We start from the raw sequence: 18623 nt of genomic DNA, 5'->3' as shown, positions 1-18623 counted from the left end.
CTCTTTAGTACACTAATGTGTTGGATGTTCTTTGGTGCGTTCAGAGTGTCGGAGCTTATGGGAAGCAGGGAATGAGAGGGGCTAGTATGGGAAGACATGCATATGAGTCCAGAAGGGGTACAGATTTGGCTGCAGGGGTCCAAGATGGATCAAAGGCAACAGAGTAAGTGGGTGCACTTGTGGGAGTATCCATCCCCAAACTTATGTCCAGTAAGATGGGGTAGGTTTGTGCGTGCACGGTTAGTGACTCCCTCAGACAGGGCCAAATCCTCGGGTAGCGTTTTTGGACACAGGGATGGCCATCCAGTCACAGCTTTTCAGTTATTGTCCATCCTACGCAAAGGACTGAGGAGGTTGTGGTTAGAGGCAATGGCTTTTGATACACCTTTGTTTAGAAATGGCATGACTACAGAGGCTGGCAGGCTGTGCTGGGGCAGGGGGACATCATGGGCGTAGGCAGGTGGAAGTTAGACTGTTTCCAGCACTATAGGAGCCGCGGGTGGAAGTGGTACGTGGGGGGGAGTTGCTGATTTGTTATTTCTGTTTTTCAGATTTGGTACCGAGACCAGAATCCAACAGCCTGGCTATTTGGTTGGTGGGACATTCATTTGTCAAGTGGGCACAGAGACAAGTGTGGAGAAGCAGCCAGTGGAGGAATGGGTTTGGACATGGAAGTATTTAGAGTGCAATGGAAGGGATGGGAGGGACGTGGGGGAATTAATTTGTTACCTTGCCTAAGCAAGTGCATGGGTAGGTGTCACTGTCCGGACATTTTGTTGCTGCATTAGGGGGAAAACAATTTAGTTGTAGAGAAGAGTCAGTGGGCTGGGTGTCATATTATTTGGATGGCTTTTGTTCCGCGGAGGATTTGAAGAGACATGCAGTGACCAGTGGCAATTGAGAGGATCAGGAGTAAAATCAACAAAGAAATGAGGGTGTTTTGTTCAGGTAGAGCTATTACCGTGCTGGAACACACAGATTTGTGCTTCGAAGATGCTGAGTTCTTTAGGGAGGATGGAGTACAGCTATCCTTCAGGGGCATGGAGCTCTATCTGTTTCAGATTAGGGATCGCTTGAAGCAGCTCCTCCACATTGCCTAAGGGGTGGAGGGGCAGAAAAAGTCTGGGTGCCTTTTCCTGGGGGGCAGGGGCATAGCAAGTTGCCATGTTGTACAGAAAGGTACGTTGTTCAAACTGGCAGTCGAGGTTAATAGGGAGCGGGTAGGCAACAGCATGCATGGACAAGCCCGGAAGATAAATACTGCTCAAGAAGTTATATCAGTTACAGTTGCAGGCTTATGATAAATAGAAGACAATTTAAAGATAGGAAGCAGTCTGAATATTTAAGGAAATACAGGATTACAAAATCAGAGGATTAAGGGAGAGGGGAGGCTAGGGCAGGAGGGTGAGTTATACATAGTTGAATTGTTGTACAGTGAGGCCCCTAGTTTTGGAAGGCAAATGCCATGGTTCTTAATGTAGGTGCACCTGTTTCCAATAAAGCGGCCTTTTTCACACTCTAAGGACTGTGTTTGTGGTTGGTAATGCCCCCTCTTCCCCAAAGTTTGCCTGAGTCTTTCGGGTGTTTCCACCACAGCCTGCCAGCGTCAGCAGATGACAGAAAACAGCAAGGACTCTACTGCACAGGCAGATGAAAGGCCTAGCGTCTTTCCTGAGTACTGTCAATTTTAAGCTAAAAAAAACATAGCTACACGTGCCTGAAATGATGAGATCTCCTAAGAGTATTTGTCCACAAGCCCTATTTCCTACTGTTGAAAGGCATTCTTTTTAATAGCGCTCGGAACACCCCAAAATATAGCGTGTCCCAAAAATCAAAAGAGTATTGCTAGGATGCTCAAAAGGCACGCCTTAATTGGAACTTGTCGGATATGAGTGCGTTAATGCATTTCTTTATAGCCCACGCTCAGCCCACCGGTCTATCCTACCTTGTCTGCAATGAATCCAGTGAGATGGGAAACGGGACGTGGTAAGCAGTGCTTAATTTGTAAATAAAAAGGTGCTGGTGCTCAAAGCTCTCTTCTTAAACACGCGGCTGCTGCAATTAAAAGTGCGAGCACATAATACTGAGGCAGCGTAATCCAGAAGCCACCTCTGGCCTCTTCAATCAATATAAAGCCACTCCCTGCCCCTTCAGCTCACTCTGTCAGCTTCCTGCTTTTACTCTTTCTGGCGCTTTTCGTTTTTCTCTTCCTCCGTCTTTCCCCCGTGCTCGCTGTAAATGCATGAGACAGAAATCTAAGCGCCAGCCCTCAAAAATAAGTGCCGGTGCTCAGCACCGGAAACAACAAGCACAAATTAAGCACTGGTGGTAAGGCATGTGCTGTGTCTGTGGAACATTCCATGCATGGTGTCATGGGCAGTGGCGCAGGGAGGGATTGTAGCTGCCCCCATTGCTTGGCCCTCCGGAGACAGACGTGGGCAGGTGCCCAAAGCTGTCGCCTCCGAGGGACGGGGAAACGCTGGTCAAGAGTCAGTGGAAAATTCCTCTCAGCGGCCTCGCCTGTTTCTAAAATACATTCTCCGTCTACGACATACAAGGACGATCCCTCTAATGCCACTGGATCGTACAGGGGGAACCAGACGTGTTTAACCAAGTGGAAAGTGGGACAGAAATATAATCTTTGGAAAATGCCAACATGTCAGGCAGACACAAAAAAATGGCGCGGTTGGCAAGCTTTAAAAAAGATTAAGAGCGCTTGGAAATACCATAGGTTCTTTGAGCCCAAAAACAAGACATCATCCAGATAGTTTATTACCTCTTCTGTCCCCGTGATGTGGCTGCAACCCCTTTAAAAAAAAAAATTGTGCACAATAGGTGCAACACACTCAGCAATACATTGGCATGCATTTGTCATACAATACATTTTTCTCAGACTGAAATCCCAAGGAGTGAAAATTGCCTGTATACACTGGAAGTAGACGAAAAGCAAACTCAGTCCGCCTTGGCCTTAAGGACTCCTTTACCTAAAGACCTCCGTTTTGCTAGTGTCTGCTCAAAAGGGGCATATTTTACAGATCACAATCCTGTATGGATGCCATCAACAACGAGCCACCTTTTGGGGCCCAAAGGTTTGCATGAGCTGAATTCTCTAGGATCTTTCTTGAGAACGAACCCTAAGGGTAAGCGCACAACATCCTTGAAAGGGCACTTTCTGAAAGGGTCTGCCACCAATACACAGGCTTTTCTCCTTTTCTTTTTCTTTCGAGCATCCTCTGTGATGAGTAATTGTAAATTGTATTTATATAGCACCTACTACCACTGACTAGGCGTTGAAGAGCTTTGCAGTAAGTACAATGCTACTCCGGAACATATGATAAAAGATTACTAGTTAGTAGATTAGTAATTTTTTTTCTTTTCTTTGTGCACTGGTTGTCTTAGGTTTGTGTTCTTGATTGTGAGTGTTTCAGTAGTTTACAGTAGGACTAGTATGATCGGAATGGATTTGAAAAGGGAAGTAGTAAGATGTTTTTGTAAGTAGTTGTCGTGTGTGCCTGTTAGTTGGCTAAACAGGAAAATTTGAAAATGATGTTTGAGGGTTATGAATAGGAAAATGTGGGATGAGTCAGAGAGAGGAGGAATGCGACAAAGGTTGAAAGAAGGATTTTTTAAATATTGTATCCAGCCTCCACTAAGGAAAATACCAGTTTACTGGACTGGCTGGTCTCCACTGGTGGGGAAATGACTCAACTTTCCATCTAGAGGTATAGTAAATTCAGAAAGCATGTAAATAGAGTTACTGCTTAGTAGCAGAGGATCCTCTGCTTTGCAACAGCCTTGCACAAGCTCTGGATGCGCCACAAAGACTGTGGCCCTCATTCTGACCTTGGCGGGCGGCGGAGGCCGCCCGCCAAAGTCCAGCCGTCAGGTTACCGTTCCGCGGTCGAAAGACCGCGGCGGTAATTCTGACTTTCCCGCTGGGCTGGCGGGCGGTCGCCTTCAGACCGCCAGCCAGCCCAGCGGGAAAGAGGCTTCCACGATGAAGCCGGCTCGGAATCGAGCCGGCGGAGTGGAAGCTGTGCGACGGGTGCAGTTGCACCCGTCGCGTATTTCACTGTCTGCGCAGCAGACAGTGAAATACATGTAGGGGCCCTCTTACGGGGGCCCCTGCAATGCCCATGCCCCGCGACCCCCCCTACCGCCATCCGGATCTCGGCGGTCCGACCGCCGGGATCTGGATGGCGGTAGGGGGGGTCAGAATCCCCGCGGCGGTGCAGCAAGCTGCGCCGCCGCGGAGGATTCAATGGGGTGGCGGTACACTGGCGGGACCCCGCCAGTGGTGCCGGTCCGACCGCGGCTTTACCGCCGCGGTCGGAATCCCCATTGGAGCACCGCCGGCCTGTCGGCGGTGCTCCCGCGGTCCTCCGCCCTGGCGGTCAAAGACCGCCAGGGTCAGAATGACCACCTGTATCTCTCAAAAGACTGAGTTTAGAGCAATTACTCTGTGACTGGGTTAGTCTATTAGAGAGTTTCATAGCTTTGATGTGGACAGCACATAAAGGCACAAGGACATCTGTCTTGTACTTTATAGAAAGATCTTTGGTGCTACAGTACCTCAACAATTTTGCAGTCTGAGCCATATATACCCATGGTGTACCATTTTGATATGCGTCTGCCCACAGGCAATATCCGCAGCATCACACATTTCTGTATTAGAAATAGTTGTTTCTTCGTCCATCATCTCTTCAGTCTTTTTCTATCCGCACTTGGAAAATGATGCAGCAAATCTCCCATTTACTGCTATTGGTATTCGCCATATCTGCTTACGAGGGCTTGAGAATCAAAAATCCTCCAAATGCATAGTTCGCAGCTACCACAGCTATTCTCCTACTTGCTACTTAAGTCTATTTACTTTCCATATGAGATGGTGGCCACTCACCTGTGTCAGGATTCTGAAATCCTGGCGAAAACCACAGGATGGTTGTCTGCTGATATCTGGTTTTGCATATGAATTTAGCAAGGGGGAGAAATCTGTAATGGCATGGAAGAATGAGCCCCAATAACCTATTATTTGGTGTGACTCACATTTGTCCCCCCCTCACCCTCACCCTTGCCTTCTGATTTTTTTTATGCATTTGAATTCTAAGTACCTGGCAGTCCCGCAGGCTATCTGGATAAACGTTTTCTTCGTGAAGACCAAGCAAGCACCTTTTTTATCCCCTTGTAGTGTTGTAGACTGAAAGTACTGTATACCACCTTCCTATTTTTAAGCATCCTGCAAAGCAGCCATGAATTAATTTCATGTTGGTCCCAGTAAATTAGGATTATCTATAGGCCCTATCATAATCTTTCCATCAAGCCCCGCCATATTCCTACAATACACCAGAGATCTTGTACAGATTAAAGACCATCTGAGGCATCATTGCAGGACACTTCTCCAACATAACAGACTGGTAAATTGTGAAATCTCTTATGCAGTTCATGAAAGTTTACTCAACTTTAGGTTTCGTCTGCTTCTGCAAGCATTCTTTTGACTCCTTAGGAGCCTCAACCCAGGACCTTTCAACTATTAAAACAAATATATATAAACATATCCCCCCTTCCTAATCTGTTATTTCACTTTCATTAATAAATGCAGTCCTAGCTGTTACCTTGAATCCTAGAAGCAAGTACTTGGTAATGACCCTTGCCTTCCACTTCAGCTGCTCACCTTTTCTTGTCTTTATTCCCTGTGACAACCAGTGGGACTGCAGGTGTTGTGGACGATGTAGGTGTAGCAGCTGGAGAGGTGAGAGGTTTATGTCGTTGGATGGTTACTATTGCCTGGGACAACTCTGCAGGCTGCCTCATCAGGTAAAATGGCCGCAGGCCTGTTCTGTTGCTTCTCTGTAGGTGCAAAGTCAGTCAGTCTCTTGTTGGTAGATAGGGACTCCATCTTATTACTGGTTAGGTTACCCCATTAGTCCCACCGTTAGACAGTCATGTCAAAACCTGTGCCAAACTCCGCCACCAGATCCAATCCTTGGTCTCACTTTGAGCCTTCTCGCCTCCAGTGCTTTGACAGGTCCAACTGCCTGTTCCTCAGTTATCATTACTGAACCTGGGTCAGACTGTTTACCACCCATTTTGGCAGGTTGGGCAGTGGTTGCTGCTATTGCAATGTGGGGAAAAGCCTTACCCTTACCTTCCACTGTCTACCCTTTCCTTGGTCGTTTGGGTTTGGGAAAGAAGGCCTTCCTTTGAGCTCTGGGCTGCCTTGCAGCACCCACTGCTGTAGGCCACAATAAGGCCAGCAATTCCTGTATGAAATCCGAGGGGTCGAAAGCGAGGCTCATATCCATATTTTTTCTCCTCCTGACCTTCCTCTTAACTTGATGGAATGCTATTTACTGATAAATCCCTGTCCCCAAAACACTTGTAAAACAAAAGAGAAGCACAATATGTTGACTTTGCGTAGGTGAACTGTGTCTGTGAGAAAACTGGGTTTTTGCAGGTTTCCCCCACTTTTTTGCCCCATTTTTTACTATTATATCCTGGTTTTCGACTTTGAGAGTTAACTGAGGCCTTTTTTCCAGACTTCAGTGAGAGTGTTCTTTCCTTTTAAAAATAGCATGCTTAATTGGGTGTCCCAATTGGCATGAGCTGACTGATTTATAGGTCCATAGTACATGGTAGCCAGGTACCCAGGACATGTAAGGCTGGCTGTCCACACAAGAGCTGCAACACTGGTTGTGCCACTCTGTGTGACAAAGTGAAAACATGACTTTCAGCTGCCTTTGCAGAAGGGAGAGGCTGTGTATGCACTGCACACCCGACTTTCCCATTACACCTAATGTCAAAGTGCACCAGTCCCTTAACTATGTATATATATATATATATATATATGTCTCCTCAAAGACAGGCCTATGAAGCCCTGTGGCAAGGAGTTGTATATTGTTAAGACAGGCATATTTTTGATATGCCTATACAGTAAAGCCCTAAAGTGTTGGTGTTTGCTGAGGACAGTTAAGTAGCCACATGAGGTATTTGCAGGGTTAATGTTTGGCCCTTCAATGCATTTAACTCCTAATAGAGGCTACCTAACTAGGCCAATTAAGGTATAAAATTAAAGGGGACATTAAATGTGACTCAATAGTGCAGTCAACATTTATGTCAAATTTAATGCTGGCCACTTTTGCAAAAGTGACTACTCTTTTACCAAGGTGGTCTAGTGACTTTGTAGAGCCACTGGGACTGAGACAGGTTTTACCAGCTTGGGGGGCATGTGTGAATGTCTTCCAGGCTGGGAACAAAGGCTGATACTGCACTGTGGGTGTGAGCCTCTCCCACAGAATGGCTGCAAAGGGTGATAGTCCAAAAGGTAGGTATCAAAGGTGATACTGTCTTTGAAGGGCTGCTGTGACAACAATCCCACATAGAAAACCTTTTTTTCCCCTAGACAGGGTAGAGCCATGTCCAAAGAAAGGAAAACTGGTTTCAGAACTAGTTTTCCGTGGGCGTGCAGCCCATGGTAGCCACACCCCTGGGAGTGGACTACCAGGGTCCTCACATTCAAGAAAGACTTCAGCCTTGTTGCTTGTGGCATGCAATATGCACTCTGGGATGGCCAAATGCTACACATCACCAGAACTGTGTCACCAGATGGGGGGGACCTACTAGTCTATTGGCCAGTGACCCCGTTGTCCCTTTGGGGCACTTTATTAGGATATAAGTGGCACCCCTGACACCCAATATTTCAATATTCACTGGATTAGGGTCAAGGACAAGAAAAATACCACTTTGCACCTGTTGGAAGTGCACAGAAAGAGGCTGCGACATCAGAGCAACTGTGCCTGCTGCACTTTAGGCAGCAGAATTTGGACCTGGTGCTGTGTGCCCCCTCTCTGGGAAAAGTTGATTCCCAGCACCAATCTGAAGCAGAGACTCCAAGGATCAGTTGGCTGGTCACCAAAAACAGCAGTGGGAACGTTAAAGCTGGAAGAGCCCATAGTCAGAAGTTGCACCCAAGTCTGCTGGACCCATGGGTGTTGGTTGTGACCCAATTTGTCCACATCAAGGGACACTCGCCCCCACCAAGGGGCATATTTATAATGCCCTAGCACCACCTTGTGCCACATTAGCATCATTATTCTTGACGTTAATGTGACCCAATGAGGCTGAAATCCCCGCACCATATTTAGAGTGATGCAATGCATGCACCATGGTGTGCTGTGGTGAACTGTATTTTAAATATAGTGCACGCATGGCGGTGGTGGGGGTTGCAAAGGGGAGCAGGGAACGTGGTGCTGCACTTGGTTCAGCACCACTTTCCATAGATCTGCCGCCAAGTGTTTTCACTGTGATTGCTGTGTTTCACAAACAAAAAGTCTGCATCAGCAGCCTTTTAACCCCGGCATAGGGGACTTCAGGGGACCCCAAGATCTGTGGCATTGCCTCCACTCACCTGTGGATCAACGACTCGACCGGACTTTACCCCCGTCCACCGCACAGCAACTGGAGCATCCATGGAGTATCTTAGGCCTCCATCCCTCGGCATCAGGACCACTCCCTAAAAGTCAATGGCAGTTGTCCTGTAAAGTTTGGACCTCACTCTAAAAATGCTCTGGTGGCCAGGTAACTGTGCAAAGCTTTCTTTTTTAGACTCCTAGGCATCTTTCCTGTCGGGTTTGGACACCAAACCTGGGTCGGAGTCACTAAACTCAGTGTTATAAACTCGTACAAACTTTTCAAAAGTTTTCAGAGTTTTGACTTGCCCATGCTTGTTTGGAGTTGGTGTCAAAGTTTTTAAAAGCTTTAAAAATTCATACCTCCGGAACCCTCCAGAAGATTTTCGTTTTCAAGGACTAAAAATTAATAAAAATATGCTCTACTTTTATAAATTGTTGCTGTGTCCCTTTCTTGTTTGGTGACTTTCTTATTTCGTTGTTTGGTGCTGTTACCTGCTTTACACATTGTTCCTTTGCTAAGCCTCGCTGCTCTGTGCCATAGCTACCAAAGGGTTGAGCTGAAGGTTAAGCAAATAACTCTGACTGGACCCCAGAAGATAAATGTGAGTGTACTGCACAATAAGGCCATTACCCTTACATATAGTAAACCCATTTTTTAACATCGCCTTTGAAAATAAAGCACACTGGTGCTGTAAACAACACCGTAGAAATACACTGATTCCTCAATACCTAGTAGTGGCACCATAAATCAGAAGCCCACACAGTAATGACTATCACTCGAATACAGGGCCCTCTACTTATGAGACTGCAGCCTACTTATTTAGTAAACAGGCTCAGCTTAAGTGAGGAAAAAATTAACCCAATCAAAAACAACAAATTCCTTTGCAACCATAGACACTGAAAGTAAGGGTGTGAGGTGTGCTGCAGAACCACCAAAATAATTATGTTGGAATTCAGAAGGTAAATGAGCAATAAAGATGCCTTTAAATTTTGTTTTTATGTTGTCACGTTTTCTGTGCGTTTAAAAACAAATGTCTGATGTCAGGCTACATCTTCTGACAAATTGCTACTTATTCTTCTAGCATGTAGGTTGGTGTTTACTATTCTTTCAACAACTGTACAGTTAGAGGATTGTGTAAAGTGCGCCATTTGATAATCTTGCTAAGAAACAGGGAGTACGAAAGGAAAGGCTGTAGTGATGTCAACTTTTTCCTAACTCACAACACATTGTAAATACCTGTATATAAACTGTTCAAATATTTAAAAGTTATATCAGAAGTTAGGAAAGAACAAATAAAGCATATATTTTTACCATTCTTTAATAGGATCAAATACACTTTACTTGGTGATGCACTAATACTAAATATTTGCTGAAACCTGATATCCACACATTATCTATGCGCTATGTAGTTTTATCAATAAAACTGCATCTAAGTGCTAATTCTCTGGCCATTAAATAGTACATGTGTTAACCGTAAATGACAGTGTGCTACCACAGCATACATTAATAATATATTTGGAACAATGTACTACTAAAAGCACAACTCACTACATACCAAACCTTTATAACTCTCCTGCTGAATGGGTGTGACCCATTTGCTGTATTTGTTCTTTGTGAAACACTTGGGAGCTTATTTACAAGCTCAGTGGCTGAAAGCAGCACAGCAGGGGACCTTGCTGTTCTGCCCTGCGCCACAGGAAAAGGGCAGTAATGCGCCATATTTACAAGATACTGCACATTTCTGTCCTCTTCCCCTGTGCTGGCGTACAATGGGCTGCCTAATGCCGACGCATGTGCTCTTGCACCATGGTGCAAGGATGCCTGCGTGTCAGACAGGATTGTTTCTGTGCAGGAAGGGCCACCTTTCTGCACAAAAAGAATCCATGGAGGATTTTCCTGTTTCTATGTTTGCTGCAGAATGCAGCACACATAGAGGACAACACAAGGAGAAAGAATGTTATTTATCCTCATTGTGCCTCCCCTGGGGAGGTGTATGCTTTTGACACATTCCCAAGTGTAAAATGCTTTGTAAATCTGGGAAAGGGCCAAAACCCATGGGTGTTGAGTGGGAAAACCCACTGCAGCGCCCATGGAACGCCTCTCTAATGCAGTGTAAGACAATGCAGTGACTTGCGCTGCCTTGCCTTACACCATATTTACAAGACTATGAAAATCCACACAGACTGGCTTTGTGTGCATTGAAGATATCGGCCTGCACAAAGCTCCACCAGTGTGTCACAAAAAGTGACGCACCAGCGGTGCATGGGACTTATAATAAGCCCCTTGGATTTTCGAAGTTCCTATAGCTTCACTGATGTAACATGGATGGCAGCACCCCACTTTGAAAATTGTTCCAGCACCATTGACTGCAGCTCTTCCAAATACGTGCAAACCACCTGTGTGAGACACACTGGACTAAACAAGCAAAACTGGAAAGTAATGTGGCTGCTGTCTGCCCTGCATCCACATCGGCCACTGTGTCTGAAGTTGGATGTTCCTTCGTGACAGTGCAGCCTAGGACCCAAAAGGCGAGTAAAAGCCTCTAATTAGCGGATCACTGTGGCTACAATCGACCAAGAAATGGATGGTGTCTGGGAGACTTGGGTAGGTTCCGAAGCATACAGCTTTGCCAACAATTGTGGAGACTCCACGTATTTACCTGGGCCACCATGATGGGGCCCCCTTAGTACCAAAGGGACGACAGTCGACATAAGCTTGTCTATGATCTTTGTGTTACCGCAGTTTTTGCCCAAATTAAAAAGTCTTCTATTGTGATGGGATCCAAGAAGTGGGCAGGTGGAAAACGGCATGGGTGCAGAAAAGAGCAAAGATAAAGATAGATGAATGTGGGATGACTGGGCTTATAACCCCCCCTGGCCATTCCCAACAAACACTTCCTACAGGGTGCCCAATTGTAGCCCCAACGTTTCTTTCCTCCTTCTTTGATGTCGCTTTACGTCAGGGAATCTAGAGTCAGCAAGAGGAAGGAGGCCTGGGGAGGGGCAGCCTGCCCCTGGACGGGAATCCTCACAATTGGTCTCCATATGAGTACAATGAAAACCATGGCCCAGTTTGTTCAAACCCTTTGGTGTAACTTGGGACCTTGTCTGGCTAATCACTGGCAAAAGCTACATGTCAATACTTTTGCGCATTATGGTAGCTTTTTCAGGAATCCCAAGTTAATCAAGGGTTACTTTAAAGATTGTGTAAATCAATGTCATTTACCTATTTACCACTGGTCTCCTGAGACTCTTCCTTATTATTGGAGCCAAAACTGAGCATCAATTTCACCCTTTAACGCTTGAACCTGAGGGTAATAAAGTCGAGCAGACCAAGGCTTGCATCAGGGTGGGGGTGTGGGTTAGAGATGCAGAATCAAATAAGCTAACAATACAAGTTGATAACTCATTGCCTAGTTTGTGCCTTATCTTAAGAGTTGTTCACACAAAACTCAATACTAAACATGAATATGAATTAACAGGTATTATGTTTCTTCAGTTCCCCGATAACAGCTGGGGCCAGCTGGGGCTGTTCTTTTGGGTCATTTCTGAAGGATACCCTCAGTGGAAGTGCCAGCAGCCTCCAGGTCTTCTCCCGGGTTTGAGTATTGATGGAGCCTGAAATGAAGTTGACTTGGCCTCTGCTTATATGAGTGAATAATCCCTGCTGTAAAGATGAGTTCGACCCCACCTTGGTATCTTTCTCGTGTTTGGACAGTATTTTTCTCTTTGCCCATGTCAGTCTTGTGCAGGTCATGTCTTGGGGTTGCTTGGGCCAGAGTGGGCAGTGCTGCTCGATTCGAGGGTGCCTTCGGCTTGATCCTGCAAGCAGGGATAGTAATGTATCTTTTCCAATCCCCTGTCGATATGGTAGCATTATGTGACTAATGCTGATATGCACACTGACTATGGTAAGTACGGTATTCCACTACTGCTGATCATTCACACACCTCCAGCTTTCTCACCTTCGTATCCTTGGCTCCTTTAATTTTCTTCTGACCATCAAGTAAATCAGTATTCACCGCATCCTGATGTCCCTCCTTCTCAGCTATCTTCCTCATCCTCCTTTGGGGTTAAAATAAGTCCTGTTCGGTACTAATAAGGAAAAGGAGTCTAACCAATGAATAATCCACGTTTTTCTCTTTCTGACCTGTGGCATTTTGGCCACTGTTGTGTGGTAATCCTCCCTGATTTAATCTCTCACATTGTACACTGTACATGTTGCATGTATGTTCCACTGTTAACATGGATTGCATCTTTAGTGCTTTACCGTGTGGTCTGTGTGGTACACAAGATGGAGGGTGGAGAGCGCCTGCCAGACAGTAACGTACATTGTAGGGACATTCCATAGGTGCTTTATACTGGATCACATTTCTGTGAAAGGAAGGGGGGAGGTTTATGCCCCTTAGAATAGCACAGAAAGGCCCTTCTCACTCCTTGCTCTGATTGTCCCCCAGAGGTTTTACATAAATAAGTTGAAAGGTAGCTGAGACAGGAAGCCTTGCGATCTTTCATGGCATTGTTTTTGGTCTCCCTGAAGTCGAAATCCCCAAACCACCCTTCTTTCCTGTTGACGAAGAGTGTTGATTGACCAGTCTTTGGGTGATGGAGAGAATACATAAAATGTACAGCAGGAACAGCGTGATACCTCTCTAATTGGAGAGCACATTGTTGTCTGCAAAACTGAAAAAACTGTGTAGAAACCCAGGTCAAGTGTGCCAGTGTTCTCCTGGACTGGTGTCAGGACTCCTCCAGCTGGGCCGGATGAGTGGGCATTACCTGAGCACCAGAGCCCGAATCTCTGATTTTTGGCTACATTTGAGGTGATGACAACTCGGGCAAAACCCAGGAATGCTAAAATCTGTCTAGCGAAAAACGAGGAATTGTTTGTTGGAGAAAAGAGATTGTTGGACTAGATCCCCTAGGGGAGAAGCCTACCTTTTGAGTCATCAGCCCTGCTGCCTGTGATCTAAGGAGCTCTTCAAGGCACCTGGATTCTAGACATGATGGAGAAGCTAAATCTGCCTTGGAGCAAAGAGGCTAACCTCGCTGTGGGAAGATCTGAGGGACGGGGGCTCTAGAAGGTTATACTGGTAGTTAGCGTCCACCACCAGCAGTGTTCTTTAGTTTTGGAAGGCTGCTACACAACCCTGCTAGAAGCCCCTGCTCAAGAAAGCAAATTGTGCCACGCAAAGTCTCCCAGGAGGAAGACTTAGTGATCCATGAAAAGCTGAGGTCTTTTCCAAAAGCTCACATGGCCTTGCCTTTGTGAAGGCCTTTGGAGCTTTGGACGCTTTTGGGATTTGGGTCCTGAGATGTTCCTTAGCAACCCAGTGTTAAAAATAGGACATGTTGGGATATGAATTTTAGTTAAATGTTAATTTTTGGTGGAAAATGCACAGTTGGTCAAAAGTTCATATTGGATGAAATGTTCATTGTTGAATTATGAAAGGTGTGCCGAAGCCAATAGGCTTAGCTTTTGATATTGGATGGCAAATATGGTTATGGCGTTGCCAAAAGGCATAATTTTAACATATCTCATGTGTTGCCACATGCTTTGTATTGTGATTTCCATCGGCCAAATTCTGAGGGTCAGGATCGCCGGAGGGTGATCCTGTTGGTTAGAGCCCACCACAAGGAGTGTTCTTAAGTTGTGGGGGATGCTGGGAGCTGCATAGCCCTTCTCCTCCACCCCTACCCGTTCCCCGCTCAAGAAGGAAATGTCAGCATTCCCAAGTGGGTAGATTCAGTGATCCCTGAAAGGTTGTGGTCTTTTTTTCAGGGCCCCCGGGACCTTGTGTAAAGGTGTGATGAGTGTCATTACCAGAGGCGGCGGTGGCTGACAATCTCAAGGGGAGGGGCGGGCAGTGGGAGGGACAGGGAGAGAATCTCTGGATTTTTTTTTTTTTATATAGCTTTTGCCGTTGCTGCCTCCTGCCTCCTGCCGCATTGCTTCCCTTCTCCCGATGGGGTGTCCCATCATTCAATGGGACACCAGTATAGACTCCCCAGCAATCCTAGCGCTGCTTTCATGTTAAACATAGCATGAACCTGCATCAGGATTGGTCTGAGCGGCTTGGAATGCCACTCAGACACAACTCTGGGATCTGTGCAGTTTCTCCAGCCTGGGCTGGAGAAACCTAAGTGTGCATGTGTGTTTGGCCGGTCTGAGATGGCCAGCCAAACACACATGCGCGCATCGGTGCAACCTTTTCTCCTCGCCCCTCCCTTCACTTGCTACTGGCTGAGCCAGCAGTTTAAAGATAAAACCATAATGAAATATAGTTTTATCTTTCAGCTCCTGGCTTAACCAGGGGGGCGACACTCCTTCGCCATTGCAAAGGAGTGGCCCTTAATCATATCCTTTTGTGAAGGGGCCCTTAAGAGGCTGCTAAGCAACCAAATATAAAAGTCATAAATATATTTTCATCTTGTGATGTGCTTTTTGGTGAACTGTTCACTTTGAGTGAAATATTCATTGTTAAATGTAACTATGAAAAGTGTTCCAAACTGTGGATTGTGTTTACAAATGGCAAATATGGCTATGGCGTGATGCCAAATGCAAAAGGCCTTCAATATTGATCCGCCTTCTATAGAATGGATTTTCACAGCATTATTCCCACAGCCTTTTTTAATACTTGTTTGGTATACTATTGTGTGCCACGCCAGACATTCTATGTGCTGTGTAAGGGTGGTGTCAGAGAGATGCCCTACATGAAATAGTAAGTCTATCACAGAGGTCACCAATCTACCTTTTGTTAGCTCCATGCAAAGAGCAAGAATAATAATATATCACTTACTCCCTGTCTGTCTCACAGATCTATATGGTATCTATGCTCACTATATCTTAACAGCATCCTATCAGTTTAACAAAGATATAGAATACACCCCTCACCTCCCAATAAGACAGTTTAGATCATTGGCCATGGTAAGCCTTATTTTGCTTAAATACTGTAAAGACCGTTCTCAGGGCTAGAGTGGAGGCCTGCCTGTTCACAGTGCCTTACCTTGGGCCCCTCTGCTGGCTGCTGTTCAGGTTGTTGAGAATCACCTCAGCTTTAGGAAAGCAAGTACGACTTGTTTTAAGAAGACTAAAAGATTCAGCTTTTAGCTGCATATGTGAAGTTGTGTCCCACGTTATAAAACTAGCTTCAGGCTGCAAAAAGTTATATTCCTGTCTGTTTTTTTAATTTTGGATATATATATATATATATATATATATTTATTTATTTTTTTCACTGAAAAAACAAAGGTCACAGGGACGTTATAGTTAGGAAATAGATTTAAAAAACAAATATATAAATTCACTTAAACAAACAAAGGTTACAGGGATGTTATAGTTAGGTTCTGAATTTACTCGTATGAAACCATAGAAATTCAGCAGTTATAGTAAGAGTTTTTTCAAGTAACTATAACTCTCACCCTAAGGTAACTATAACTCGTGCACCCACCATGCACCGTTTTTTCTTCAATAACTTGACTGCTATTGTTTCATCTATATTTAATGACGTTATAGAAGTTCTCATGAGTGCTGTAATATCTGGGGTGATTAGCAGTGCATGATGAGGGCACGAGTAGTAGTTTCCTTAGGGTACGAGTTATAGTACCTTGAAATAACTCTAACTATAACTGCTTAATTTATATGGCTTTGTACAAGTAAATTCATAACCTAAATATAGCATCCCTGTAACCTTTGGTTTTTTTTAAGTGAATTTCTACATTTAAAATTTTTTATTTTCTAAGTATAATGTCACTGTAACCTTTGTTTTTTTCAGTGAATTTCTATGTTTTTAAAACAAATGTAAAGTAAATGTAATTACTATATGTTAATCCAACCACTGTAGCGCACAGCCTTTGGCCGTGTGCACCTGGGTTGGCCGCAAGACCTGGCCTGTGGCCAAGCCCTGCAGCCAAACCCCATAACCACCGAACCCCCATACTTACCCAAACCCACAGCACGCATGCCGAAGAGTCTGTCACTCTTGTGAGAATAGGAGTGAAAGGGTCTCTCTGAGTGTGGATGGGTGACTGCCTAAGTGGTTCTGTGAGAGGATGTATGACAGTCTGAGTGGGTCAGTGAGTGGGTGCATCAGTGTCTGAGTGGGTGCCTGAGTGTCTAAGTGGGTCTGTGAGTGGGGGCATGAGTGTCTGAGTGGGTGTGTGAGTGGGTGCATGAGTGAGTGGGTCTGTGAGTGGCTGTGTGATGGTCACAGTGGGTCTGTGAGTGGGTCCGTCAGTGGATGCATCAGTGTCTGGGTGGGTCTGTGAGTGGGTACATGAGTTTCTGAGTGGATCTGTGAGTGGGTGTATGAGGGTCTGAGTGGGTCTGTGAATGGGTGTGTGAGGGTCTGAATAAGTCTGTGAGTGTCTGAGTGTGTCTGAAAGTGGGTGTATGACTCTTTGAGTGGGTCTGTGAGTGGGTCCATGAGTGTCTGAGTGCTTCTATGAGTGAATGATTTAGTGTATGAATGAGTCTGTGAATGTTTTTTTAAAACATTTTTTCACCGCTATTTGCGAATTCGTCGTAATGTTACATGCAGGGCCACACTGAGCATCACGACAAATCTGCAAATATTGTGCTTCATGAAAAAATATAATTTTAAGGTCATAGTTTGACCCTCATAGACCACTATATCACACCCCTGGGGTCAGAGTACCTCCACCCTGACCCCTTATGCCACATTTTACTTTAGCCCTGGGGACCATGTCCTGCAACCCAAAATGGCAGCTGCAACTTTCTGGTCATGTTGCGGCCATCCAATCAACAGCATTCCTGTTGGCGCATGCATTCTCAAAGTCGCCGCGAAAATATTGCAATGGATCCGCGGTCCTAGATACACAAATGTATTTCCCTTTAATATCTCCAAAACTACTGAACATATTGAAAATTTTGTGAATATCCATCAAACTATGCCAAGATATAGGCAAGTAAAAAAATTGCTTTTTCTATGGAAACATGCTCCTAACTATGACTACCTACTGGTGATCGCCAGCAAGTTTTATATATATATATATATATATATATATATATATATATAAAAAATATATATATATATATATATATATATATGTATATATGTATATATATATGTATATATATATATATATCTATATATATATATGTATATATATATATGTGTGTGTGTGGATATATATATATATATATATATATATATATATATATATATATATATATATATTTATTTTACTTTTTTGTGCAGTTTGTGTGCTCACCAGGGAGAGACGGGATAGTGAAGAATGGGATGGGAACTCTCCATACCTTGAAGGAATGAAAATGTACCCTATATCTTCTTCCCTTTGAAGAATGGAGGGAATGGCTTACAAGGAACTCCACAAATTCCAGTGTCTTGTGGCCTCTCCATCGAGGCAAATGGTAGTCATTTTTTCATAATGGGCAACATAGTTTGGTGATTTGGCTGAGGCTTTCAAACTCATTTCACTTATTTACACACAAAGTATGAAACTATAGCACAATGTTTAGCATAACTAACTTAAAGTTAGGCTACAATCAGTACCTCTAGCACCAGCAGACCCTGGTTCTTGAACCTGTTTGAAATCTGTTCTTTCAGTATATCACCCATTTTTTACTTATGAACTCGCCAGAAATATCAACGGTAAGAATTTTCCAAATCCGAATATTTTGATTTCTTAACCTGATCATAACCCACTGACACCCTAAATTACTGTGTTGCCCTACAGCCATCCACATCAAATCTCCTTGTTCCTCTTCCATCTTTGTTTTTGCCAATCATCAATGAAGACAATCACCGCACCAAGATAAACAGAAGCCGTACCCTTTGTGGCCTATCCAATCCCGACAGTGACCTCAAGATACCTTTTGAAAGTATGGCAAGTGTCGGAGGGACTACCTGTTACTGCTGGTTCGCTGCCATGTGAAGTCTTAAAACCTGTCAAATAGATTGTTCAGTTTGACCTGATTCCAGGGGCATTGCTTAGTCAATGTGATTTGGTGTGGGGGGGGGGGCAGGTGAATCTCAAATTTTATTTTCCAACTCAAAAAATCAGTGGGCTGCAGGGTGGAGGGACAGATTACAAAGGTTCTGGATAGACTCTTTCCATGAGGAGAACTGAGTTGCAATAGGTGGGCCTCTGTTTAGAGTGCCACAGAAGGTGAAAATGATGGGCTGGAAGGCTACCCTGAGCAACTGCCACTGGTTAGTCTATTTCCAAGCATTC

Source organism: Pleurodeles waltl, chromosome 4_2 (genome assembly GCF_031143425.1).
Source record: "Pleurodeles waltl isolate 20211129_DDA chromosome 4_2, aPleWal1.hap1.20221129, whole genome shotgun sequence".
NCBI lineage: Eukaryota > Metazoa > Chordata > Amphibia > Caudata > Salamandridae > Pleurodeles > Pleurodeles waltl.
Note: the sequence above shows the minus strand (reverse complement) of the source record.